The sequence below is a fragment of the Pan troglodytes genome, chromosome 2 (assembly GCF_028858775.2).
Source record: "Pan troglodytes isolate AG18354 chromosome 2, NHGRI_mPanTro3-v2.0_pri, whole genome shotgun sequence".
Classification (NCBI taxonomy): domain Eukaryota; kingdom Metazoa; phylum Chordata; class Mammalia; order Primates; family Hominidae; genus Pan; species Pan troglodytes.
Window position 1 is genome coordinate 11,585,415 of NC_086015.1, and position 26,876 is coordinate 11,612,290.

At 40.1% G+C, this 26,876-nt stretch overlaps 1 protein-coding gene across 6 annotated transcripts in view; it reads left to right on the forward strand.

Moving 5' to 3' along the window:
• The window catches only part of GRM7 (glutamate metabotropic receptor 7), an 882,926-nt gene that overhangs the window by 692,556 nt on the left and 163,494 nt on the right, over positions 1-26,876 (forward strand). The gene's annotated exons all lie outside the window — the stretch shown is intronic.

Sequence of the window (26,876 nt, forward strand, 5' to 3'; positions counted from 1 at the left end):
GAGGCAAGTTTCTCCTTAAGGAGCAGAGGAAATTTTGTTTTCTGCTCAGGATAATAAAAATAATGCCCACATTAAAAATTGAAGAGTTTTGCATACAGACCCCTTATAAAATAATGAGGTTTCCTAAACTCAGGGTTTTTCACGTGTAAAACAACCTACAGGTTGTATAGCATGCATCTGGACCTTTTTCACACCCTGTGGGAATTGAGACTTTGGAAACCAAGACAAATGATGTGACTGGCTATTGCTATTCCTGTGAGTAGTAGACTGTCCTTTGTCTCTGACCTAGGAGTCTTGTGTCTTCTTCCAACATTCATGAGACTGTGCAAGCTAACTTATTAGTGTACAAGTAGGGTAAAATCTCAGATCCTTTACAATTCTTGACATTTACTTCATATATTTGTTGTAATAAATATAACATATTGATATATAAAATTATATATATTTTTATATATAAAGCACATATGACAATGCTTCTGCCTGGTCCATAATAGTTGCACAATAAATGAGAGCTATAAATATCAATTTTTCTTATTTTTTCCTGGGTCAGAGGATTGCCTGGGAAGTCAATAAAAGTATAAATGTGAATGATACTATCACAGTGCCTGGTACATGGTAGGCTCGTGTATTAGTCCATTTTCTTACTGCTATAAAGAACTCCCTGAGACTGGGTAATTTATTAAGGAAAGAAGTTTAATTGACTCACTGAGCAAGGCTGGGGAGGCTTCAGGAGACTTACAATACTGTCAAATGGCAAAGAGGAAGCAAGGCATCTTCTTCACAAGGTGGCAGGAAAGAGAAGTGCTGAGTGAAGTGGGGAAGAGCCCCTTATAAAACCATCACATCTCATGAGAACTCGCCCACTATCATGAGAACAGCATGGGAGAAACCACTCCCATAATTCAATTAACTCCACCTGATCTCTCCCTTGAAACCTTTTGCCAAAATGAAGGGGCTACAGGCCCCATGTAAGTCTGAAATCCAGCCAGGCAGTCAAATCTTAAAGCTCCAGAATGATCTCTTTTGACTCCATGTCTCACATTCAGGTCACACTGATGCAAGAAGTTGGTTCCCACAGTCTTGGGCAGCTCCACCCCTGTAGCTTTGTAGGGTACAGCCCCACTCCTGGTTGCTTTCATTAGCTGGTGTTGAGTGTCTGTGGCTTTTCCAGGCACACAATGCAAACTGTTGGTTGATCTACCATTCTGGGCTCTGGAAGACAGCCACCCTCTTCTCACAGCTCCACTGGGCAGTGCCACAATGGGGACTCTGTGTGGGGGCTCTAACCCCACATTTCTCTTCTGCACTGCCCTAGCAGAGGTCATTCATGAGGGCTCCACTCCTATAGCAAACTTCTGCCTGGACTTCCAGGTGTTTCCATATATCCTCTGAAATCTAGGTGGAGGATCCCAAACCTCAGTTCTTGACTACCATGCACCCGCAGGCCCAACACCATGTGGAAGCTGCCAAGGCTTGGGGCTTGCACCCTCTGAAGCAGCAGTGTGAGTTGTACATTGGACCCTTTTAGTCACAGCTGGGATGCAGGGCACCAAGTCCTGAGACTGTGCAAAGCAGCGAGGCCCAGGGCCTAGCCCAGAAAACCATTTTTCCTCTTAGGCCTCTGGGCCAGTGATGGGAGAAGTTGCTGTGAAGACCTCTGACACGCCCTGGAAACATTTCCCACATTGTCTTGGTGATTTACATTTGGCTTCTAGTTACTTATGCAAATTTCTGCAGCTGCCTTGAATTTCTCCTCAGAAAATGGCTTTCTCTTTCCTTGCAATCAGGCTGCAAATTTTTCAAACTTTTATGCTCTACTTCCCTTTTAAACATAAGTTCCAATTCCAAACCATCTCTTGAATGCATAGAACCAAATGTTTTGAAGCGCACCCAAGTCACGTCTTGAATGCTTTGCTGCTTATAAATTTCTTCTTCCGGATACTCTAAGTCATCTCTCTCAAGTGCAAAATTTCACAGATCTCTAGGACAGGGGCAAAATGCTCCCAGTCTCTTTGCTAAAGCATAGCAAGAGTCACCTTTGATCCAATTCCCAACAAGTTCCTCATCTCTATCTGAGACCACTTGAGCCTGGACTTCATTGTCCATATCACTGTCAGCAGATTTGTCAAAGCTATTCAACAAGTCTCTAGGAAGTTCCTAACTTTCCCACATTTTCCTATCTTCTCCTGAGCCCTCCAAACTCTTCCAACCTCTGCCTGTTATCCAGTTCCAAAGTTGCTTCCACAGTTTCAAGTGTCTGTATAGCAGCACCCCATTCCTGGTACCAATTTATTGTATTAGTTCATTTTCATATGGCCATAAAGAACTTCCCGAGACTGGGTAATTTATATAGGAAAGAGGCTTAATTGACTCACAGTTCAGCATGGCTGGGGAGGTCTCAAGAGACTTACAATTATGGTGGAAGGTGAAGAGGGAGCACAAGGCATCTTCTTCATAAGGTGTCAGAAAGGAAAAGTGCCAAGAGAAGGGGAGAAAAGCCTCCTATAAAACCATCAGATCTCATGAGAACGTACTTACTCTCCTGAGAACAGCATGGGGGAAATCACCCTCTGATTCATTTACCTCCACCTGGTCTCTCCCTTGACACGTGAGGATTATGGGGATTATTGGGATTACAATTCGATATGAGATTTGAATGGGGACACAAAGCCTAACCCATATCAGTTCTTACTTAGGAAATCTTTCTTTTCATTTATTGTATCTGCTTGAAGAAGCTGTGATAGCAGGAAGGGACATGGACATATTATAAATGTAGATTAAGTTCCCAATTTGTTTTCAAGAACTCAACTAATGGGGGTAGCTCCATAGGGCAGGGGTAAAGGGTCTCATGTCTCAGTGCAGCGTTCTAGTGCCCCACCCTCTGTGCAAAGCTATGATGCAAAGCTATGATGAAGCTATGCAAAGTAGAATGTTGCTAGATCCAGAAACATAATTTGGTCCTGCATTCTAATTCCATAGAAATACCTATCATGGAGAAGAATATATACAGTCCTTGAACCTAAAGCTTTTATTTAAGAATATGCTTGTAGATGCTGGCACTCCTGATTCTTGAACCTAAACCCTGTTTAAAGTAGCCACATCACACTGGGGAGGAAACTCTTTGTGTATGCCCATTCACTTTGTTGCATTGGCTTCCATCTTCCCAACAATCATGTAACAAATATCGCTACATAGGCACTTCAGGCTGGACTCTTGCTAGTCGCTTGCTATGGTGGTAGATGAAACAGACTCAGTCACTCCCCTTAGAAGCTTACAGTTGAGCAAATGTGACAACATCGAATGAGTAATGTACAATAAAGTACAAGTGTAATTGTAATCAGTGCTATGGAGGAAACCAACAGTGAGAAATTAGCTAGGGTAAGTAATCCACCGCTAAATATCAGCCGCTTAGCCTAATAAAAGTTGATTTATCACTCATACTCATGTCACAGTCTAGTGTAGTCAGACAGTAGGGATTGGGGTTGGTGTGAGGATGGTAGGTCCTGGGCTTCATTCAGTCTTTCAAGGATCCATACTCTCTTCATTAGTTGGTGCTGCCATTTTGAGGTCCTCCTCCCTTCTCTGTAATCAGCAGGTTGATAGCCATAAGGCAGGATATTGATGGAGAAAGTCCTATGGATGGCCTGCCAGTGGCCCATGTCATTACTGCTTACAGCATAAATACATGATGGGCTTGGAAATGCAGTTCAGCTGGATGTCTAAAAGAGTCCCAAGTTGCCTCCTGCCCCAAGGGAGAGTGGCAGTGGATAGGGAGAGTGATCTCTTAGGGTGGTCAGAAAGGGCATCTCCCAGGAATCAACTTAGATTAGAAGCACAGATACTGAAGTCAGACAGCCAGGGTCTCCTCCTGACTCTGCTCCTTACCAGCTGGGTACTTTGGGTTAATTTGCCTGGTTTCTCCATGTCTCATTCTTCTCAGTTGTAAAATGTGGATGACACTTGTGAGAAATCAAATGAAATAACTGGTACAACCCTTAAGCAACATTTAGCATAGGTCTGATTGGTTCACTCTAAGTGTACCATTACTGTTAAATTATTATTGTGGCTGTCACTAGTAATAATAAGGTGGGATCTGAAGGAATTAGAATTTTAAAATTTTGAAACACTGTTGTCTAAGTTCTGTTACTATTCCCCACAAGCCATCTCAATGTAAAATTTCACCTGATCCTTTGTTAAGTGGCTCTATAGAATCTCTTCCCCTAACTTTCTGGTTTAGGGCTCCCATGACAGCCTACAAACAAGGACTCTAATGGGGTAGATACATGATTTTCATTTTAACTCACATTTTGCAATAGCTGTTGTTGTTTTTCTCTTTTGTCAAATGATGTGTTCAACTACAAGCTATTCTTCAATATTCTTTTTAGTCCTAACAATTCTGTGCACCTTTCAATGGCAAATTAAAACATTGTTACAACTGCCTGAATTTTAGGATTTGGGTTTGGCAGTAGGAATCTTGAATTGGCAAATATTTTTACCCACTGACACTTATATTTAAGGCAGATGCTTACAGTTAAGGAGTAACTCATAAAACATTACTCATAACAGTAGAACCCTCAGCAGCACCTCAAGTCATTACTCAGCTAACTTTTTTCTTGCATGTGCAGTAGTCCCAGCTCATACTCCTGCCATCTGTATAGCTGTCTCACTATGCAGTGAGAAGCCACCATATCTACTTACTTAAAAGACACCCTATAGGAAGGGCCAAAAGCATTGCTAATCTTAGTAAAACTTATCTTTTAACTTTAAAGTTTAAAGGGGAACCAGCATTTTAGGTGATTAGCATAGATTACACTCTCAATTAACCTGTCTTATTTGATTTGGGGTGCTGTAACTAAACATAAACTGAGTGGCTTATAAACAACAGGCATTTATTTCTCACAGAAGTCCAAGATCAAGGTGCTGGCAGATTTGGAGTCTGGTGAAGACTGGCTTCCTAGTTCACATACATGATGCCTTATCCTTGCATGCTCACGTGGTAGAAAGGACAAGGCACCTCTCTTGGGCCTTTGGTAATAAGGGCAGTAATTTCACTCATGAAGGCTTTGTCCTCATTATTTAATCATCCCCAACGCTTCTACCTCCTAATAACATCATATTGGTGATTGGGTTTCAGCATGTGAATTTTAGGGGATATAAACATTCAGACCATAGTAACCTCTATGTTTTCATCATTTGCACCTCTGTAAAGTGGGGCGTAAGAGATATTATTACATCTCTTTAGTGCAAAGACTCATTGTGAGACTGCATTTTTGCAGTGCCCAAAAAATTGCATGGCACATAGTAAACTATGCTACCTGCTATGAGGGGTCATTACTACCCTCTGTTGTAAATAGCCATTATTTTGGTATTTATTTGACTGATACTTATTAGTTGTCTGTTTGGTGCCAGGCATTGTACTAACTGATGAGGACTCAACTGGTGAACCAAAGCATTGTCCCTGCCCTCACCGAACGTGGCACTTGGCAAGGAGAATAGATGATAATCTAATGTTCTCTCATGTACAGTATGAAACTGCATCATTGACATCATTGACAATCAATCATTGACAATGAGACTCCATTTTAAGGGAGTTTCACCTAAATCAGAGATTAGGAATGGTATCCTTGCAGAAGTGACTGAGGCATTGAAGGCTGAAGGATGGAGGAGGAGCTAACTTGGGCAAAAGAAAGAAAAGCCATCCACGAGAGAGAGCAGAATATGGCTGTAAAGCTCAGCTATGGTAAACCTCTGGAGAATGCTCATAGGATTGCAGCATGTGGCATGAGGCATAAAAAGCAGGTCTTTAGGCCATGCCAAGAATTAGGGTTTTTAACTTATGAGCAATGAAAACCCATCTGATGAATTTTAAACAGTGAAGAGTAGGGTTACTATGACTAGATTAGATGATTAGATCTGCCTTCTGGAAAGACCGCTGTGTCTGGAGGATGAAATCTAGTGGGTGTGTGTGGATCAGAATGGAGGGTCTTCCAAGACTCTGGGCCTGCCTTAGGAATCCACTGGGCTCAATCTATGGGAGGTAATGGTGCAAAAGGAGAAATGTAGGTGGCTACGCTAGGTGCTTAGAGGATAAAATCAGTAAGACTTGGTCATGAGTTAGACATGGAAGATGAGAAGAGGAAATGTTAAAATAGACTCTAAAATTCTGATTTTCTAAATGGCACATGCAGATATTGACATATCTGGGAAGAAACATCATGATGTAGTTTTGCAGTTTGAATATATTTTGAAATTAATGTTAATTTCAAATTAGAAAGTATTTGTCAAGTGAAAAACATGTATTGAGCAAGGAAGAAAAGAAAAATAAGTTGCCATGTATTTATCATCCTCCATGTTTTGAGTGCTTTTAGTTTTTCAGGATTTATCCTTCTGATCAACTTCCAAGTCAGACACTGTCCTCATGCATCACATCAAAAAATGATTATAAAGATGTAGTGACTGGCTTAAGAACATACAATTGATGATAAGGAAGATATGTATTTCATTACAGGCTTGTATAAAACAAAAACCTACTTGGCAATTGTAAAAAACTTAAACTCATTAACAATCTTAATTTATAACTAAAATTATTAAAAATAAATTCTGAATGGAGGCACGAAAATGTAAATCCCCTCCTTGTTCTCTTAAGACAGCCTTTCCAAATAAGGCAGGATCACCCCACAGAACTTTTGAGTTGAGCAACTTGGGGAGTGACCCTCAGAAATAAGCAGGATCAATATTAAATCACTGATGTTTCAAATGCCTTGGAGCTCTTTTATTTCCTCCTGTCTCTCCTCAAGAGAGAGTGGAGGGAGTGACATTAAAATTAACATAAGCAATGCAATTAGTGAAGATGTTGTCATAAATGCATTAAAACATGCATGGAAAACTGGTAAAAGCATTTGCTTTTGGATAACTTGTTTGCAAGGATGGAAAGGAAGCTAACTTTCCATGATATATGACAATGTATCTCTTGAAATCTTATAAGATGTATGACTTGGATACATCTTTTAAATTTACATTTAATGCTTGAGCCTGGGTTTGCTCATTCCAAGTTCAGGGGAATAATTCTTACCTTATGTAGTTTTTAATGAGGATTAGAGATAGTATATATTTAATACCTGGCATAGAGTGGATGTTCAATAATTATTATTGAAAAGCAAATCCTTTTTTGATATACTACGGTGAAATAAAATGCTATGGCTAAGTTTTAGTTCTGAAGAAGTTTTCCAAGTAAAACACTAACCTAGTATTCAAAAAGGAAAAGAAAAGACGGGCCTGTAGATTTGATGTAGTGCTTCTAGGCTGTAGGAGAATTCTGCAAGTGTAGCAAATTTATCCCAGTGTGAGGGAAGGGAACAAAATAATAAATAATAATGGTTCATTATTATGCTCAGAAAGTTTATTTGACCTAGGCCCATGCCAATTTCATTTTTATCCCAATATATTTAATAAGACAATTAGGGGTCCACATATTTTAGTAAATAATATTGCCTAAAAGTTATTGACATAGTCTAGGCATTAAATTATCATTTTCAAGCTCTAGATTAAGAAACTAATTATAAGGCTTTAATAGTTAAATCCTAGCTGCTAAGTCTTGTGAATATTGTAGTGCTATCCATAAGGCTAAATAATTGTTTGAACTGTTGACATGGTAACTGTTCTGTTAAAAGCAATCTGTAAGGTTATATTCAACCTTCAAAGCAGTTCTCAAGAATTGTGTTCAAATATGGCCATTGAAATCTGGGAAGCTTGTTATTAAAAGCATAACCAGCAAAGTGGCTAATTTTCCTGTGAGAAGATGTCAATTAACCCTAATAGAATTATTTTGGTGTTGATTTTGTTTAATCAAACATCAGAAAATTATTGAGCTCTGAATAAATGGCTTATTACAGAAATATGCAGGTTGGCAAGAAAGATTGGAGAGTGCATTTCAACAACACACATATATTAACAGTCGCTTTTTTTTTTTTTTTCATTGAAATGAGTAATTACCAAGGGGCCTTGCACTGAGGGCATCAACAAGATATGTGGCCCAAGACAGCTGCTTGGCTTCCCATCCAAGATAAAGTCAGATGCTCTAGAAATGTGTGCATGTTGAGGACAGAAGGGAGGGGAAACTTTGCTTCTTATTTATCACCTGTCAGGTCTGGAGAAGCACAGATGCCAAGGTGTGTACCCTATATTTATTTACAAGCACATTATCTACTATTGCTGCCTCTAGGGTGGCCAGAAATATCTTTCAAAGTGTAATTTCCCCCACTGTTTCTCAGCCCTGGGTGCACATAAAAACCACATAGGAAGGTTGGAAACATACCAATGCCCAGGCACCATCACTGACCAATAAAATGATAACCCTTCGGAGAGAATCTTGGTATGGATGTGTTTCAAAGTCTCCCAACATGTTTCTAATATATATCCTGGCCAAAAGAGCATTGCTTTAAGCCATCAATCACTCTACAGTATTATTTCTCAACTCTGCGAAGGCGAATGAACACAAAGAGTTTGATTGTCAAATCTGATTTATACAAATCAGTGGTCTTACCTAGTACACTGATCAGCTAGGGCTGCCATAACAGAATACCTCAGACTGGGTGACTTAAACCCAGAAATTTATTTTCTCCCAGTTCTGAAGGTTAGATGTCCAACATCAAAGTGTCATCAGTATTGGTATTTGGTGAGGGCTCTCCTCTGGGCTTGCAGATGGCCTCCTTCTCATGTTGTCCCCACATGGCCTTTCCTATCTCCTCACCAGTTCTATTGGATGTGGACACCAGTTCTATTGGATTAGGGCCCCACCTGTATGAACCTCATTTAAACTTACTCAGCTCCTTAAAGGCGACATTTCCAAATACAGTCATATTGGGGGTTAGGGATTTAACCTATGACTTTGCGGTAGGAGGACACAACTGAATCCATAATCCCTACTATCAGGCTTTACCCTTAATTACAGAGTTTCAGATAATTGTGAGACACAGGCAAAGTAGGGAGAGGCATAGAAGTACCATGTGACACCTAGGTCTTTACTTCCTTTTTGGTCTAACCTGGAATAATAAATTAGATCTGTAAGTAATGTATCTGTCTACATACAAAAAAGGAAATGCAATCAAGCTACCTTTCTTCTGCTTTTCTGGAGGATGCTCCCATATCCTCCTCACTCCCGGCCCCTGTGGAGGAAAATGAATTGCAAGTCTGTTGATAATCATATCTTTCCCAATGGCATGTGTGATAGTTCTCAGCTCACCTTTCTTTCTCTCCACTCTCATGCAGAGTGTTTTATCTTTACCACTGAGTTCTGGATGCATTCTCTGATTTTTGTTTCTCTAACACTCTGCTATTAAATTTTGTTCCCCAGACCAACAACATTACCTGGGAGCTTGCTAAAAATTCAGAGTCTCAAGCCCACTCCAGGCCAACTGAATTCAAATCTGCATTGTAACAAGGTTCACACTAGATTTGTTGGTGCATTCAAGTTTGAGAAGCACCGTTCTAATACCTGGAGCTTTTCCTGCTTCAGGATCTTTGCATACATGCCCTGTTACTTCCCATGCTCATGTTTTCACCTTTCAGATCACAGCTTAAGAATCACCCTTGCTACTTCTCTCATCTTCTATTGGAATGGTTGCCTTCATGTAATTCTATCAGCACATTATTTATTTCCTGTTTAACACTTATTATAATACATTTTATTAATTTGTTATATTATTTTTGCCTTGGCCGTTTCTTCTACTCTAAGCTCAGGAAGTCATATCCAATTTGTTCAACAATTTTATCCTAATGGATATCATGTGGCACATACTGCATAGATGGCAGATAGCCCTTGAATGAATAATGAGCAAATTGTTTTTCCATAATCTGTTGCCTGCCTGTGTCTTAGTCTCCCACATTTTTTCTTCCTCCCTTGCTTGCACTTTATGTTGCAGTTCAACTGAAACTACTTACAGACCTTCATCCTCATCACCATCTGTGAATCTAGTGCATTCATGCTTTCTTGCATTTTCTCAAGCTATTCACTGTTTCTGAATGCGTTTTTGCCATCTTGTTTCATTAAAGCACTCATATTCATCCTCAGAGTCTCTGCTCCAATACTCTAGAAAAGGATGCTTAAGGACCAACTGGGTCACACTTACATCTTAAATTACATTGAACTTAGTGTGATTTATACACAAATGTATACTGTGATGCTGAGATCCTATTGAGGGAAAGAAAATAGGTGTTTCTCATATCTGTATTTTTATTGTTTAATACAGTGCATGGAACACAGAAGCTGCTCAGTGAATGGCCTTTGATTATGAGATAGGAGAATTACAAGATGATGTTAGAAGGATGGGATAGAGACCATTTGTGCCTGCTACAGAATGTTGGCATGGAAAGTCCTTCCAGGACATCGTAGTACCCTTAGTACTGTAAGCATATTTTTGCTTGAGGAAAAAGCTACTTTTCATATCCCTTTAGTCCTCCAGCAGTCTTGGAAGATAATGTGAATCAGATAAGCACTTTATTTGTCTAATTCTCTGAAGTTGACCTAACTTCTCAATGCAAAAAAATAAGCAGATATGCATGTTTGGTTTAGAAGCCACTTCTCTCTTAGCTTTGTGGACTTATAAGTTTGTGAGATAGTAGATTCTGTTGTTAAATAGTCTAATTGAATTTTTAAATATATTCATGTAAAATAGACATCAGTATCAATGAACATACACTTCAACAGCCTTCTGCCAAACTCCACAAGGCATGGGACAGAATTCAGTGGCAGTGGGTGGTGACTTACATCGAAGTGACATGAAAGATACCAGAAAGCCTCTTACCCAAATATGTCACTGCCACATCCCCTGAACTCGCAACTGAGTTTGAAATTCCAACTACTTGAGTTGTTTCCTCAGGTTATCTGTTAAAGAACTGATTCTCCAATTCATCATTGGATAGCACATGCTTGAATACAACGCTTTTGATTTAGGCTTTTTGTAGGAAGCATTAACCCATTGCCCTGTAAGATAGAGGTTGACTTTTTAGTTTTTCTTGCCAGCTATTCACCAAGAGGAAGTATTTGGCTCAGTCTTGCTAACTTGAGCTGGAGAAACAGTATGCCAGTCAGCAGGAGGTGCATGAACAAAGGCATGGACACAATGTGCCAGAAAAAAAAGCTAAAACCCAAGTGAAGTAATAGTTTACTTTCCCCCTTATATTTTTTTAAAAAGAAAAAAAAAATACTAGTTTTAATTGACTATTACCCCTTTAAAATACTCTCAAATATAGAGTCATATTTGGTTTTTCTGTAACTCCATTAATTGACCTCACAGAAGTTAAGTGAGTCGATCAAGATGATCTAGCCAGAATTGAGAGCCTTTGCAACCCAGTTCATGTTCTATAAGTTTTGCAATGACCCTACGAGTTCTTCTAGCCCAAGAACAAAGAAAGCCTGAAAGTTGATGCTAGAATCCCAACCAACGTATTAGTTAAGCAACATCACTGTTTTCTACAGTGTTATTGAAAGAATACAGATTCCACAGAATGTTGAGAGATAGATATTACAGGAAAAAAAAGAATGGTTTGTTCTATACTCAAATGGATTAGAAAGCACTAGATTAAATCAAGGAGGCCTCATTTTTCCTTAAGAGCAAAACATCTCAAAGTCTTCAATACACTAATACACATCCTGCCTCCCCTGATGTGTCTGTATTGGATAGAGTGGTTTCTTTTTCTCAAAAGATTATGTTGCAGGGCTAGTTTTCATTATAATGAAATGTGAGATAACTATCCTAAATAACCTGTATAAAAACAGTTTCTATCCTTTAGTTCAGAAAAGGGAAACAAGAGATTCAAAACTTATAAAAATAGAAAGTAGGGGAATAACAGAAAAAATAATCAAAAGCCTTTCTTGTCTTAGTAAGCCATTCTTCTCCATTTACCTGGCAGAGAGCATGACTCACCCCAGGTGAGTGGGTGAAAAGCAATTTGCAAGTTGTCTTGAGTGTGAAAATCTAAGATGTATGGCTGAGCTGGTTAGAAAAGAAGATTTAGTTTCAGTGATTTAAGGATTTCTATTGTTCTTTTTTGTACAGTTTGTTATATTTAAAGCTAGTCAGATACAGAAGGCTCAAGCGCAAAAGAAGAATAACAAGTGTTCAAAGGCATAAAAGAGGACATTTTTTTTCCTCTAAGGATTTATCCTTTTATATCCTAATCCTAAAAGTTCTTTCTTAGGATAGAATCTGCCCCAGGTTCCATATTACTTTTCAGCTCTGTAGGAGATTAAACAAAATAGATAATGGCCCTACTTTTCAAAGTGCAAGTACAGGGAAGAGAAAGATGGCAAAGATGAAATGCTAAGAGATTTCAAACAAGAGAAAGACCATTTCAGCTTGAAGGCATCAGGAAAGATTTGGGACATTTAAGATAATGGCGGAAGAATTAGGGGGAAAAATGACAGCTGAAAGGTTAAGTGTAAATAAAATAATATAAATAGGGACTCTGGTATTAAAGGGAAGCCCAATCACTGCCCTTTGTTAGAAGAGGCCGATGAAACTGGAGTGGAGGTTCGGGGGTCTGCTTTGGAATGACATGAACAATCAAATGAAAAGTCTGCACTGTCTCACGTGGGCAATGGAGACATTTCAGGTTTTAATCCAGGATGCAGTAAACTCACACTTGCCTTCCAAGAAGGTACTCTGGCAACTTCAGACAAACAGTCATTGTGAGCTGCTGTTTTTAGGTACAGATGAACATTAGGAAACACCACTGATGTGGTCTCTGACCTCCTGGGCTTCCATTCAGGTGGAGGGAGATGGACACAGAAGTCAACATCCATATGTTTAATTTAAGCCAGCCATTATTATGAAGAGAAAGCAGAGTAAAGGAATAAGAAATAAGGAAAGGAAGACCCAAAATCAGAGAGAGCAATTAAGTGGACGCAACACGGATGACTTTAATAGATGCTCATCACTGGGGACAAAGAAGAAAAGGGTTTATGGGAGAAAACAGGAAGGAACTTTCACAATTGTTACTCTCCAATGGGAGCAAGGTAAAGAGTTAAAGATGACTGTATTGTCACTAATAATTGTAATAGACAGAACTCATCAAGTTTTACCATGTGTCAGACAACATGCTTCCATACATGCCCTTTTTCAATAAGTGTAGGAGGTAATTATTACTCTCTCCATTTCACAGATGAAAAAAATGAGGTTTCAAGAGCTTAAATGACTTGGCCAAGATCACCCTGCTAGGATTTGAACCCGTGATCATCTGATTCCAATGCTCATGTTATTATCTAGTTCATCAAAACAGGCTGAACTGTGTGTGGAGAGATCTAGAAAAAGGAAAGGAAGTTGATGTGTTCACTTTACATCTGCAGGGTCTGAAAAGCCACTATGACATTAAATACTGGCAATATTCAGCTGGAAAAATTGAAGCTCGAGGGAGAGGAGGACTGGGAATATTCATCTTAAAGTTCTTTGCATGAAATGTATTGACCATTGGAGCCATAATATATATATATTTTTGAAATTAATCGTTATTTAGGTAACTGCCATGTCTCAGGCATCATGCTATTCCTTACACGTGTCATCTTATTTAGTCTTCCTACCTAATAAACTAAGGGAATTGAGATTCCATATCCTCTACTTGCTTATGGCCATACTTACTAGAGGTGATGGAGCCAGGCTTTGAACCCAGGACAGCCTGACTTCCTAACTCATACTCTTTCTATTTTGAGCTGTACCTAAGCTTACTGAAGGAGAGTGTTCAGAGAAGTCAGGGACTACTGAAATCATGTTCTGTCCTTGGCTGCAGATTGCACATGACTTGTTTTTCTCCCGTCTCATAATATGCTAATTGTGTTCATTTGTCCTCCACCTAGTAATTGAGTGCTCCATATTTAATTCCCTTTCTTCCTTTAAGAAAATATCAAGGACATTTAAACTGCAAACATTCATTATATACATAGATATGCATTAAATGACCAGAAAACTGATGAGACTCACAAAAGTAATTATGGATCCTTTCATCATTTCTAATTACACTTTAACTCAACTTTTGAGTATAGAAAAATCACTTCTAAAGGAGAGTTCAGTCTGTTCTTTCCTTGACACCATCATTTATCCATTTAATCCAGCAATTCGATTGCATTTCTTCCCAGATATTGAATTACAATAGTGGACAAAGAGGATGGAGGCTGTGCTCTCATGGAGCATACACACATTAGTTGGGAAAATAAATAGACTTTAATCGAGTCTCATTTTTGCATAACTACAAATTGTAATTACAAAGTGCTGTGAAGAGGTATCTTTACGAATAAAACAATGCTCATTCCAGTGGGTATAGGGACTTCCTGAACAAAACTTAGGTAAGCCTAAAGGTTATTTCATATTGTGACATGAAAGCCACTGTGGGCCAGGAAACTTCATAGAATTCAGATAAATCCAGGAGAGTGAAGCCAGCTGATGGATATCTCTGCCAAATTGTGCACAGTTATATGGGAGGTATGAGAGCAATGAAAAGTCATTGATGATATTAACCAAAAGGATGACATGATTAGACCTGCACATTAAAAGGATTGTGCTGGATGTTGTTGTGCAATAATCGGCTTAGGAGAAGACCAGCAGGAAAGGGAGGTGAGGAAACTGGACAGAAACCTTTTGCTGAAGAGGGTTTGGTAGCAAAGATCAGAAAGGATGATTCAACTCTCTAAGGAGGTAACCTTTATCTGTTTTGCTCCTGGCAATTCAGCCAGGTCCAGAACTCACTAAGTACTGCACATATAGCTTTTTGGATGATATAAATAATTTCCTGCATGACATAAACTGACATAAGTTGTTGGTAATTTAAATATGTTTGGTTAAGGGAAAGGGAGATATCAAAGATGACACCTAACTTCTGGCTTATGAATAGATAAATCTACCATGCACTAAGGATTTGTATTTCTGTTTTCTTTGGATCTGAATCAGCTGTTTTTTTTTTTTGTTTTTTTTTTTTTTTTGTAAAAGATCAGAGAGTAAATACTTTAGGCTTTTCTGGCTATGCATTGCCAACTACTCATTTCTACCATTGTTTTAGCATAAAAGCAGCCATAAATAATATGTACATCAATGAATGTGGATGTGTTTCAATAAAACTTTATTTTCAGAATAGGCAATGGACAGGTTTTGACCCATAGGCCAGCTTGTCAGTCCCTGGTACAGAATATGAGTCCAGTTTTGAACAAATTTAATTTGAAATAAATTTAAAATAACCCAACTCATTCTTTCTCATTGAGAGATTCATATGAATTATGTTTACATTATAATATTATTCTTAAATTCAGGCTTTTAAAAAAGTATTTTGAAATGTATTTAATAATTAGAATAAAAATATCTATCTTTGATTGTTAAACATCTTTTAGGAAACTATCACAGAGTGAGAAGAAATAGGAGGTCATTTGCAGTTAGCAAATAAATTGTTTACAAGGAGATGGCTTTTCTACTGGCAGAACTATTTCAGAAATGGATAATTTGTGACACTGAATAAAAAAAAAAGATAGCTAACTGGATATTGGATATTGTTTGGCAATCTAAGAATATACGGTATTTTTTAAAAAGGCATAGAGGTTGTTAAAAAAAAAATTTTGAAGATTTCCCATAAGGCTGTCCTGATTCTTCCAGGGTGAAAAAAAAATGGTTCTGAAATCTAGTAAAATGGGTCTGTTTTACTTAGGGGTATAGAAAGGTTTCACAAAGACAGACCTAGATTTACTTTTGTGGCCAACTATTCAATTTCTCTGGGAGTTTTGAATTCTGCAAATTTAAGATAAGAACCTCCCTCATAATTTTTTTGTTTTTGAGAATAATGCAAGCATTAAAATAGTAAATACAGGTCATTTAGGGAGAACTACAATGAAATCCGTTCTTGATGTATAATTTAACAAACTTGTGTTCCATTAGACTTGGTTGTTTGGGGTGGGGAAAAATGTTTCTTACACCCACTCACTTCATTTGTTTACTCTATATGTCCAGCTTCTGTAGGCATTTTAAGTTGTTTAACCAATAACATTATGAAACTTAAGCCTAGAGACCTTCCTGTCTGTGAAAATTTGTAATTCCACTACAATATTGTATGTTCCCATTAAATCATAATAGAGTATAACTAAGCATTTTAGGTGCCCCATCCAGACTTTTAAAAAGAGGCAGTGTTCCTGAACCAAACTTGGGGCTTTCCACCCAGTGCAGCAAAGCCAAACAATGACACTGTGATTTGCATAGAAAGTAAGATGTGTATTGCTGGGCACCAAGTGAGGAGAAGTTTCAGCAAATGTTTTAAGACCCAAACTTGGCCAGGGGCAGGAGCTCATGCCTGTAATCCTAGCACTTTGAGAGGCCAAGGTGGGTGGATTGCATGAAGCCAGGAGTTCGAGACCAGTCTGGCCAACATGGTGAAACCCATCTCTCCTAAAAATACAAAAATTAGCTGGGCATGGTGGAGCATGCCTGTAATCCCAGCTACTGGGGAAGGCTGAGGCATGAGAATTGCTTGAACCTGGTAGGCAGAGGTTGCAGTGAGCCCAGATCATGCCACAGCACTCCAGCCTGGGTGACAGAGTGAGACTCCATCTCAAAAAAAAAAAAAAAAAAAAAAAAGACACAACTCCAGGATGACTTATATGCAAGGGTTTTTAAGTGCAGGGGTGAGAGGGTTTTCAAAATGAGTTGAGGGTGGGGGCATTCTTGGAACTTCCGCATTCGTTTTCCAGTTCCAGTTTGTGTGAGGTCTGCATGACAGCAGTCAGCATTTTTCATCTAGCAGGGTGTCCCGGTTTATGAAAACAACTCAGGAACGTATGTCAAGATGTTATATTTAGTTTATATCGGGAAGCAAACATCTCATGACCCTGACTTACTTGGGTGATTATTGTTATCTTCTTGCTTAGTAAGTTATTCATTCACTTCCTTAATTGCTGGTGGCAGGGCTAGCTAAGGTGCCTGGAACTTCCCTTGATGGGGCTCAGAATTTTTCTTTATTTTCATGCTTGGGAACTGGGGAGCCTGGCAGGCCCCAGAAGGGTCCTTGTGTACTCTCAATAGTGCATCACAATATCAAGAATTAAAGACAAGATGTATTAGACTGTTTTCACACTGCTGATAAAGACATACCTGCACCAGGCAATTTACAGAAGAAAGAGCTTTATTGGATTTACACTTCCACGTGGCTGAGGAGGCTTCACAATCATGGCAAAAGGTGAAAGGCAAGAAAGAGCAAGTCACGTCTTACAAAGGTGCTGAGAGGTGACAGAGTGCTGGCAGCCCTCACAGCCCTCACTCGCTCTCGGCGCCTCCTCGGCCTTGGCGCCCACTCTGGCCACACTTGAGGAGCCCTTCAGCCTGCCGCTGCACTGTGGGAACCCTTTTCTGGGCTGGCCAAGGCCGGAGCTGGCTCCCTTAGCTTGCAGGGAGGTGTGGAGGGAGAGGCGCAAGCGGGAACCGGGGCTGCCCCCGGCGCTTGTGGGCCAGTTGGAGTTTTGGTGGGCGTGGGCTTGGTGGCCTGGTACTCAGAGCAGCGGGCCGGCCCTGCCGGCCCAGGGCAATGAGGGGCTTAGCACCCAGGCCAGCGGTTGCGGAGGGTGTACTGGGTCCCCCAACAGTACCGGCCCACTGGCGCTGCGCTTGATTTCTTGCCGGGCCTTAGCTGCCTCCCCGTGGGGAGGGCTCGGAACCTGCAGCCCGCCATGCCTGAGCACCCCCTCCTCCGTGGGCTCCTGTGCGGCCCCAGCCTCCCGGACGAGCGCCGCCCCCTGCTCCACCGGCGCCCTGTCCCATCGACCACCCAAGGGCTGAGGAATGCGGGCGCACATTGGGGAACTGACAGGCAGCTCCACCTTCGCCCCTGTGTGGGATCCACTGGATGAAGCCAGCTGGGCTCCTGACCCTGGTGGGGACTTACTTGGAGAACCTTTATGTCTAGCTAAGGGATTGTAAATACACCTATCGGCACTCTGTATCTAGCTCAAGGTTTAGAAACACACCAATCAGCACCCTGTGTCTAGCTCAGGGTTTGTGAATGCACCAATCTACACTCTGTATCTAACTACTCTGGTGGGGACTTGGAGAACCTTTATGTCTAGCTAGGGGATTGTAAACACACCAATCAGTACCCTATGTCTAGCTCAGGGTTTGTGAATGCACCAATGGACACTCTGTATCTAGCTACGCTGGTGGGGACTTGGAGAACCTTTGTGTCCACACTCTGTATCTAGCTAATCTAGTGGGGACATGGAGAACCTTTGTGTCTAGCTCAGGGATTGTAAACACACCAATCAGCACCCTGTCAAAACAGACCACTGGGCTCTCTGTAAAATGGACCAGTCAGCAGAATGTGGGTGGGGCCAGATAAGAATAAAAGCAGGCTGCCCCAGCCAGCAGTGGCAACCTGCTGAGGTCCCCTTCCACACTGTGGAAGCTTTGTTCTTTCGCTCTTTGCAATAAATCTTGCTGCTCCTCACCCTTTGGGTCCACACTGCCTTTATGAGCTGTAACACTCACCATGAATGTCTGCAGCTTCACTCCTGAAGCCAGTGAGACCATGAACCCACCAGAGGAAGGAACAACTCCAGACACACCACCTTAAGAGCTGTAACACTCACCGCGAAGGTCCGCAGCTTCACTCCTGAGCCAGTGAGACCACGAACCCCACCAGAAGGAAGAAACTCTGAACACATCCAAATATCAGAAGGAACAAACTCCGGACACGCCGCCTTTAAGAACTGCAACACTCACCGCGAGGGTCCGCGGCTTCATTCTTCAAGTCAGTGAGACCAAGAACCCACCAATTCCAGCCACAGTGGTGGCAGGCAAAGAGAGAGCTTGTGCAGGGGAAGTTCCATTTTTAAAACCATCAGATCTCATGAGACTCATTCACTATCACAAGAACAGCGCAGGAAAGAACCGCCCCCATAATTCAATCACCTCCCACCAAGTTTCTCCCACAACACATGGAAATTGTGGGGGTTACAATTCAAAATGAGATTTGGGTGGGGATACAGCCAAACCATATCATTCTACCCCTGGCCCCTCCCAAATCTCATGTCCTCACATTCCAAAACCAATCATGCCTTCCCAACAGTCCCCCAAGTTCTTAAATCATTTCAGCATTAACTCAAAAGTCCACAGTCCAGCGTCTCATCTGAGACAAGACAAGTCCCTTCTGCTTATAAGCCTGTAAAATAAAATTAAATAGTTACTTCATAGATACAATGGGGGTACAGGCATTGGGTAAATACAGCCATTCCACATGGGAGAAATTGGCCAAAACGAGGGCCTCATGCAAGTCCAAAATCCAGCAGGGCAGTCAAATCTTAAGCTCCAAAATGAGCTCCTTTTACTCCATGTCTCACATCCAGGTCATGCTGATGCAAAAGGTGGGTTCCCATGGCCTTAGGCAGCTCCACCCCTGTGGCTTTGCAGGGTACAGCCTTCCTTCTGGCTGCTTTCATGGGCTGGCATTGAGGGTCTGTGGCTTTTCCACACACATGATACAAGTTGTCAGTGGATCTACCATTCTGGGGTCTGAAGGATGGTGGCCCTTTTCTCACAGCCCCACTAGGTGGTGCCTCAGTAGGGACTCTGTTTGGGGGCTCTCACCCCACATTTCCCTTCCGCACTGCTCTAGCAGATGTTCTCCATGAGAGCCCTGCCCTGCAGCAAACTTCTGTCTGGACATCCAGGAGTTTCCATACATCCTCTGAAATCCAGGCAGAGGTTCCCAAACCTCAGTTATTGACTTCTGTGCATGCACAGGCTCAATACTCCATGGAAGCTCCCAAGGCTTGGGGCTTGTACCCTCTGAAGCCATGGCCTGAACTGTACCTTGGTCCTTTTTAGTCATGGCTAGAAAAGCTGGGACCGCAGTGCACCAATTTCCTACGCTTCACACAGCACAGGGATCCTGGCCCTGGCCCATGAAACCACTTTTTCCACCTAGACCTCCAGTCCTGTGATGGGATGGTCTGCCATGAAGACCTCTGACATGCCCTGGAGACATTTCCCCCATTGTCTCAGGGACTAACATTTGGCTCCTCATTACTTATGAAAATTTCTTCAGCTGGCTTGGAATTTTCCTCAGAAAATGGGATTTTCTTTTTTATTGCATTGCCAGGCTGCAGATTTTCCATGCTTCTGTGCTCTGCTTTCCTTATAAAACTGAATGCCTTTAACAGCACCCAAGTCACCTCTTAAATGCTTTGCTGCTTAGAAATTTCTTCTGCCAGATACCCTAAATCATCTCTCTCAAGTTCAAAGTTCCACAAATCTCTAGGGCAGGGGAAAAATGCCACCAGTCTCTTTGCTAAACCATAAGAATCACCCTTGCTCCAGTTCCCAACAAGTTCCTCATCTCCATCTGAGACCTCCTTAGCCTGGATTTCATTGTCCATATCATTATCAGCATTTTGATCAAAGCCATTCAACAAGTCTTTAGGGAGTTCCAAACTTTCCCACATTTTCCTGTCTTCTTCTGAGCCCTCCAAACTGTTCCAACCTCTGCCTATTACCCAGTTCTGAAGTCACTTCCACATTTTCAGGTATCTTTTCAGCAGTGCCCCTCTCTACTGGTACCAGTTTACTGTATTAGTTTGTTTTCATGCTACTGATAGAGACATACCTGAGACTTGGCAATTTACAAAAGAAAGAGGTTTATTGGACTCACAGTTCCACATGACTGGGGAGGCCTCACAATCATGGCAGACTGTGAAATGCAAAGAGGAGTAAGTCATGTCTTACATGGATGGCAGCAGGCAAAGAGAGAGCTTGTGCAGGGAAACTCCCATTTTCAAAACCATCAGATCTCATGAGACTCATTCACTATCATGAGAACAGTGCAGGAAAGCCCACCCCCCATAATTCAATCACCTCCCATCACGTTCCTCCCATGACACATGGGAATTGTGGGAGTTACAATTCATGATGAGATTTGGGTGGAGAGACAATCAAACCATATCACCAGAGAAGTGGTTTTGTAGTCATTATTTCACTTAACAGCACAAAGATTTTCTTCTGCATCCCAGCCTTTTGGAGATCTTAGTTCAGTGGTTCCCAAATTTGTCCACATACTGAAATCACCTGAGAAACTTTGAAACACACTAAAGCCTATTTCTTGCCCCTCAGAGATTGTGATTTAATTTATCTGGGGTGTGGTACAGGCTCTGGAATTTTTAGAATATCCCCAAGTAATTCAAATGTGCAAACAAATTAGGAATTACTGCTTCAATTCAAAGTTGAGCCTCAGAAACCTTAGGGAAGTCTCATCCATCTAGGATCCCCTGGGGCTTTGCAGTGAAATACAGTTCTGTATCCTTCTATGGATGCCCAGGGTCTACTGCAGTTAAAAAAATTCTAATAATGCTGGCTGGGCACAGTGGCTCACACCTGTAATCCCAGCACTTTGGGAGGCTGAAGCGGGCGGATCACAAGGTCAGGAGATCGAGATTATCCTGGCTAACATGGTGAAACCCCATCTCTACAAAAAAAAAATACAAAAAAATTAGCCAGGCATGGTGGCAGGTGCCTGTAGTCCTAGCTACTCGGGAGGCTGAGGCAGGAGAATGGTGTGAACCTGGAAGGCGGAGCTTGCAGTGAGCCGAGATTGTGCCACTGCACCCCAGCCTGGGCGACAGAGTGAGACTCTATCTCAAAAAAAAAAAAAAAAAAAAAATATATATATATATATATATATATATATAATCTTTCTACCTATAATAATTCTTTCTACCTGGAGTACATTTTAAAAAGGTTGACTTTTATAAGTTTTGAATAAGTGGAATCTCAATTGGCAATGTTTTTTATTGTAATATAGTCCCTAAATTCTGTTCGCTGTCTAGTCATGCTACTTAATGTTCAGAAATAGGGGCTGAGTTTAAAAATGTCTTGAGGTGTTGCAGAATTCCTTACCAAGCACTCGCTAGCTCCTCTACCTCACCCCTCCTCATCAGAACCAAAACCTGGCGCTTTCCTAGTATTGAAAATTCAACATACCTATGAATTCTTCGTAAAAAGCTTTTTTTTTTCTATCAATTAGATAGGACAAATGTATTTTAATGAACAAATGGCATTTTAATAAAAAAGTTCTTTTTTTAAATTAGCTCATTCTATTAAGGTTCTAACAAGTAAAAATTATATTGCAGAGAATTATGCAATAAAAGCACCAGCCAGCTTGGTCTATGGAGTAAGCTTTGGAAATATGCAAATGGAATTTCACCAAGAAAAATATCCCTGAAGTGATAAAATTTTCTTTTAGATAGAGTGTGTCTGCGTGGGGAAAGGAACAGATCTCTTCTCCATAAAAATGGATGCACTGAACAGTGTTTATAACAATTCTATCTCTTTGGTTTTTGTGTTTGGCAGTAAGACAGCAACTAATTTAGTTTTATTTTAAAATTCCAGTGATTATAAGGTCTGCACATTACTTGCGGAGTAGCTTTGTCTCTCTACTAGAGCCAGACACCATTTTTTTCCCCAACATGTGTGCTAGAAAACTTTAGCTGGTGGTGCTTTTTCTCTGTTTCTGTCTGAGTCAGAAGCAATGGAGTCAAAGCTGATTTTCTGAATTCAGTACTTTACCACACCTTTTTCTGAGCATTCTCAGGAGACAAAAAGAAAAACTTCCATTTGTTTCTAGAGTTGCCTACTATCCACGTAAGAACTTGAATTATTGGTGGATTTTTCTGACACACTAAGAAGGTTTGCATGTACCAAATGCAGAGAAAATGTATTAGATAGAATGCGTGACTGCAATTAGTAGATGGCCATGGAGAATTGGTTAGCCATTAAAGACAGTTTATCATTTCACGCTCAAAATTCCAGGGTAGAGTTTTATTAGTGTTAGTTAATTTGGTGACATAATTTTGCCTTCAAAGATGTAAATTCTTTTTAATCTGTCTTTCTGTCGTCTTTATTTTTATTTTATTTTTATTATTTTTTTGCCATCCTCAGCATGTGAGCTTTGTGTCTTAGGCTTGCCTTTTTTTTTTTTTTTTGAGACGGAGTTTTGCTGTGTTGCCCAGGCTGGAGTGCAGAGGCACAATAATGGCTCACTGCAATCTCCGCCTCCCGGGTTCAAGCAATTCTCCTGCCTCAGCCTCCTGACTAGCTGGGATTACAGGTGCCCACAACCATGCCTGGCTAATTTTTGTAGTTTTAGTAGAGACAGGGTTTCACTATGTTGGCCAGGCTGGTCTTGAATTCCTGACCTCGTGATCCACCTGCCTCAGCCTCCCAAAGTGCTGGGATTACAGGCGTGAGCCACTGTGCCCAGGTGCCTTGTCTTTTTCTTGTTAAAAAATGGCTACTATAGCTCTAACCATCATGTATGCACAAATCAAAGTTCAAAGGCTGAAGGCAGTGTGGAAGTGAGAAGTACAAAATAGAGTCACGTGTCAAAACGCTAACCAAAATAGAGTTAGTGAAGGCCAGAACAAAGAAGCTGACGTATTTGCATCCTTGAATGTCTTGCTCATAGCTTGCAAACAGCAAGAAGAGCTTCTCACAGGAATTTTCTCTGGCCTGCAGTATTTCAGATAAGAACCTCAGATCAGGACAGTCGCCTACCAATGACTATCTCCCCCAGTGAACTAATGACAACTCCTGCAGTGAGTTTCTGAGACCAGTGAGCTTTCTTTCAAAGCGATTTGTGTGGGTGTCTTTCCTTTGTCTTAATTTTCCTTGGGTGTGCTGCACACCCCGGGTTACAACCCTTTGCTCTTCCCAAATGAAATCTTTTGTTCCAGACAGCCTGTCTGTCTGAGTTTCTTTTTTTAAGTTAACAATAGCATATTCGTTCTTTGTTCCTCTTGTATAAGAATGAAAAACACTTTCCTAGGACTCTACAACAAACTTATTTTTGCTTTCTTTGACCAGAACTGCATAATTTGCTCTTTCCCTAAACTATTGATCCATTTATCTATGCAGTCTATTTGCCATGTAGAGTGTCAGTTTTTGCTGTGAGATGGAGATGTAAAGTTCTGTTCTCTTGCCAAAAGCTAGGATCTCAGCCCTTCCCCAGGAGCTACCTACTAAGACCAGGTACCCCAAAACCATAAACCTTGGATGTCCAGAAGGAAAATGCATCTTTATGGAGAAATGTAAACTTGCATCTTCTAATGAAGATGATGATAAACACATCAGTCTTTTTCTTAATCTTTCTGCACCTTACATCTGGCTTTCCAGCTAACTGAAACAGTTTTGTTGCGGAGTTCAGGAGAAACTTGAAATTTACATTCCTGTTAGCCTTCTTGCAAAGTAAATTGACATTAGATTTGATTTTTCATAGCATTAAATAATTATCTTCCTTTAAAATAGATGTCCATGGGCATTTTCAGCTGATTGTTTCTTATGAAACAAGGCAGCATATCTGTGTGGATGGGTATAGATATATACAAATGATATACATCACATTAACACAATTCTCATTTACTAGAGCATTTAAATGTTAATCAGTACCTTCATGGGACACAGATTATATTTTCAATAATGATTTTTGTTAGCAAAAGGAGTAAATTAGACTTCTGTCCATCTGGAGCAGGAGGAATCTTTGTTGGTTTAACAAATACAAATAAATTGAGTTGAAACCTGCTTTAAACGAAAATTGAAAACAAATTAAGTGATCAGTCAATGTGATGTTCGTGGTTACAGCTTCTGTATATATTTGGATAAGTTAAGAAAAAAAAAGCTGGGCAGCATTGCCAGGTATTTTATTTTATTCCAAGGGGAAAAATAATGAGTTGGCAGCATTTTAAACTGGCTGTAAAGTATTACATATGATGATAATTTGTTTATATATTTGTATGAGCCCTACATTTATTCCTATAAAGTTTAATTATGTGGCACATGAGTAGCCACTAATGTTGAAATCAAGCAAATGTATTTATTTTTGTTGTTGTTATTGTTCATCTTTCCTGGTAGCCATGAGTAGGACCTTTTATTCTGATGTTTGAAAACACTTGTATTAATACCAGCAATTTTTTTAGGTTCCAACTCTTGAAATTTGACATTTGTAAAGTTAATGCGATCTTTCTCTCTTGTCATAAGTTATTTCCCTAATTTTATGACTCTGGGATGGCTTCCAGTGACTTATTGTCTCAAAAATGATGATACTGAGAAAGAGAAGATTGTGCTTTATAGTTAGTGATTTATTAGTGCTGACTTGGGCTTTGTGCTTAGGCAAATAAGAGTCATCTGAAGATGCTTGGATCTCTGGTTAAAGTTTAAATTCAACCATTAAAAGGTTATGCTATTTTACCAAGTTTAACTCCTGAGCCATTTATTTTTCCAAGTTAGCTACATTCAATTCAGAATTTGAATGTAGTTCACATTCAAGCGTTGATGAAAGAATCACTCTCTGCTATGCATTTCATTCAGTATATTAACACAACACTGAAATTCCAGTATGCAATATATTATTTTTCTTTTGCCTTTATCTCTTAAAATTATGCACTTAAAAACATGTCTCAGACTTTCCAGTATCTTTCTAATCTATTGTTTAGTTCAATTGTATTAAAAATTCAATTAACTACATATGGAGAAAATCAGCCATAATTGTTAATTGGAATTATTCTGTATAACAACTTGCAGACGTAGTACATCTTTTGTGACTTGTGGATACTAAAACTATTTCATGCATATATTGCTCAGGACTCTTGGTCGCAAGTATTAACAATAAACTTCAAAGTATTTTAACATAGATAAATTTACTGGCTTACATAATGCCATAGTCTAGGAAAATTCTTGCTTCAGGGATAGCTATATCCAGGAGCTCAAACAAGCTCACTAGTGATCTTTGTCTTTCCACTCAGCTTCCCTCTATGTTGGCTTCTTTCTCTAATAAATTCCTCCTTTTAGCCATCAGCACTAGCCATCTTTTATCCTGGAAACTCTGAATCCAGTGAAAACAAATATTTTTATCCTATGTGACCTCAGAAAAAGTCAAGAAATTAAATTCTATGACCTGGGACATAATGATGCCATCTCTGACCCAATCTCTGTGGCTAGGAGGTTGGAATGTTATCAGTAGTTGACTAACATGGTTCCTGAACAATCCTCAGCAGCATCACCTGGGATCGTGTTAAAAATGCATATTCTCAGGGCACATCTCAGATCCAATGAATCAGAAAATCTTGCAAACTCTATTGTAACAAGTCCATATGATGGTGATGCACTCTCAATTTTGAGAACCACTACAATATACTAATTGGTTAGGCCTGGGTCATGTGCACAACCCAAGAGCTTCAGTGTAAGTTCAACCGCACAGAAAGCATATAGAAAAGAAATCTGAGGAACTGATACCAGGGAAGAGAAAAGAAAGAGCAGATGCTGTGCTGGCAAAGAGGAGAGATGCCTACTCTAATGAGATTTCCACCCAACAGTAAAGTTTCCCGTTGTTTCTAATGCCATTATTTCTCAGAACACTGCTGGGTATGTTCCCCTCCAGAAAACCAATGTTTCAATTAAGCAAATACATTCTTCTCTAGCATAGTCTAAATGTCATCTGCAAATGGGGGATAGCCAAATGGTTTCCAGGCCATATTATTTTCTTATCAAATACTTCCTGAATTCATAGGAAATAGTCTAATACAATTAAAGCCTTCATTAGTAAGCCCCACTTCTCCCCTGTGATACTAGATTCACATTGCTGCAAAAGTTCTCAGTGAAAATGACAGTAATGCTTAGAGAATTTTAGAGAAGGTGGCCAGCACTGCAGTATTATCCAAAATAATTTTAGAACATTTTTAAAAAAACACCTAACAAAGGAGATAAGTGTAGCTTTTCATACTGTCCTAGTTTTTTGTTTGTTTTTGTTTTTTACTTGATTTGGGACATTTATACTTATTACCCAGGGGGGAAGACAGTAGAGTGCATGCCAGTTTTTCT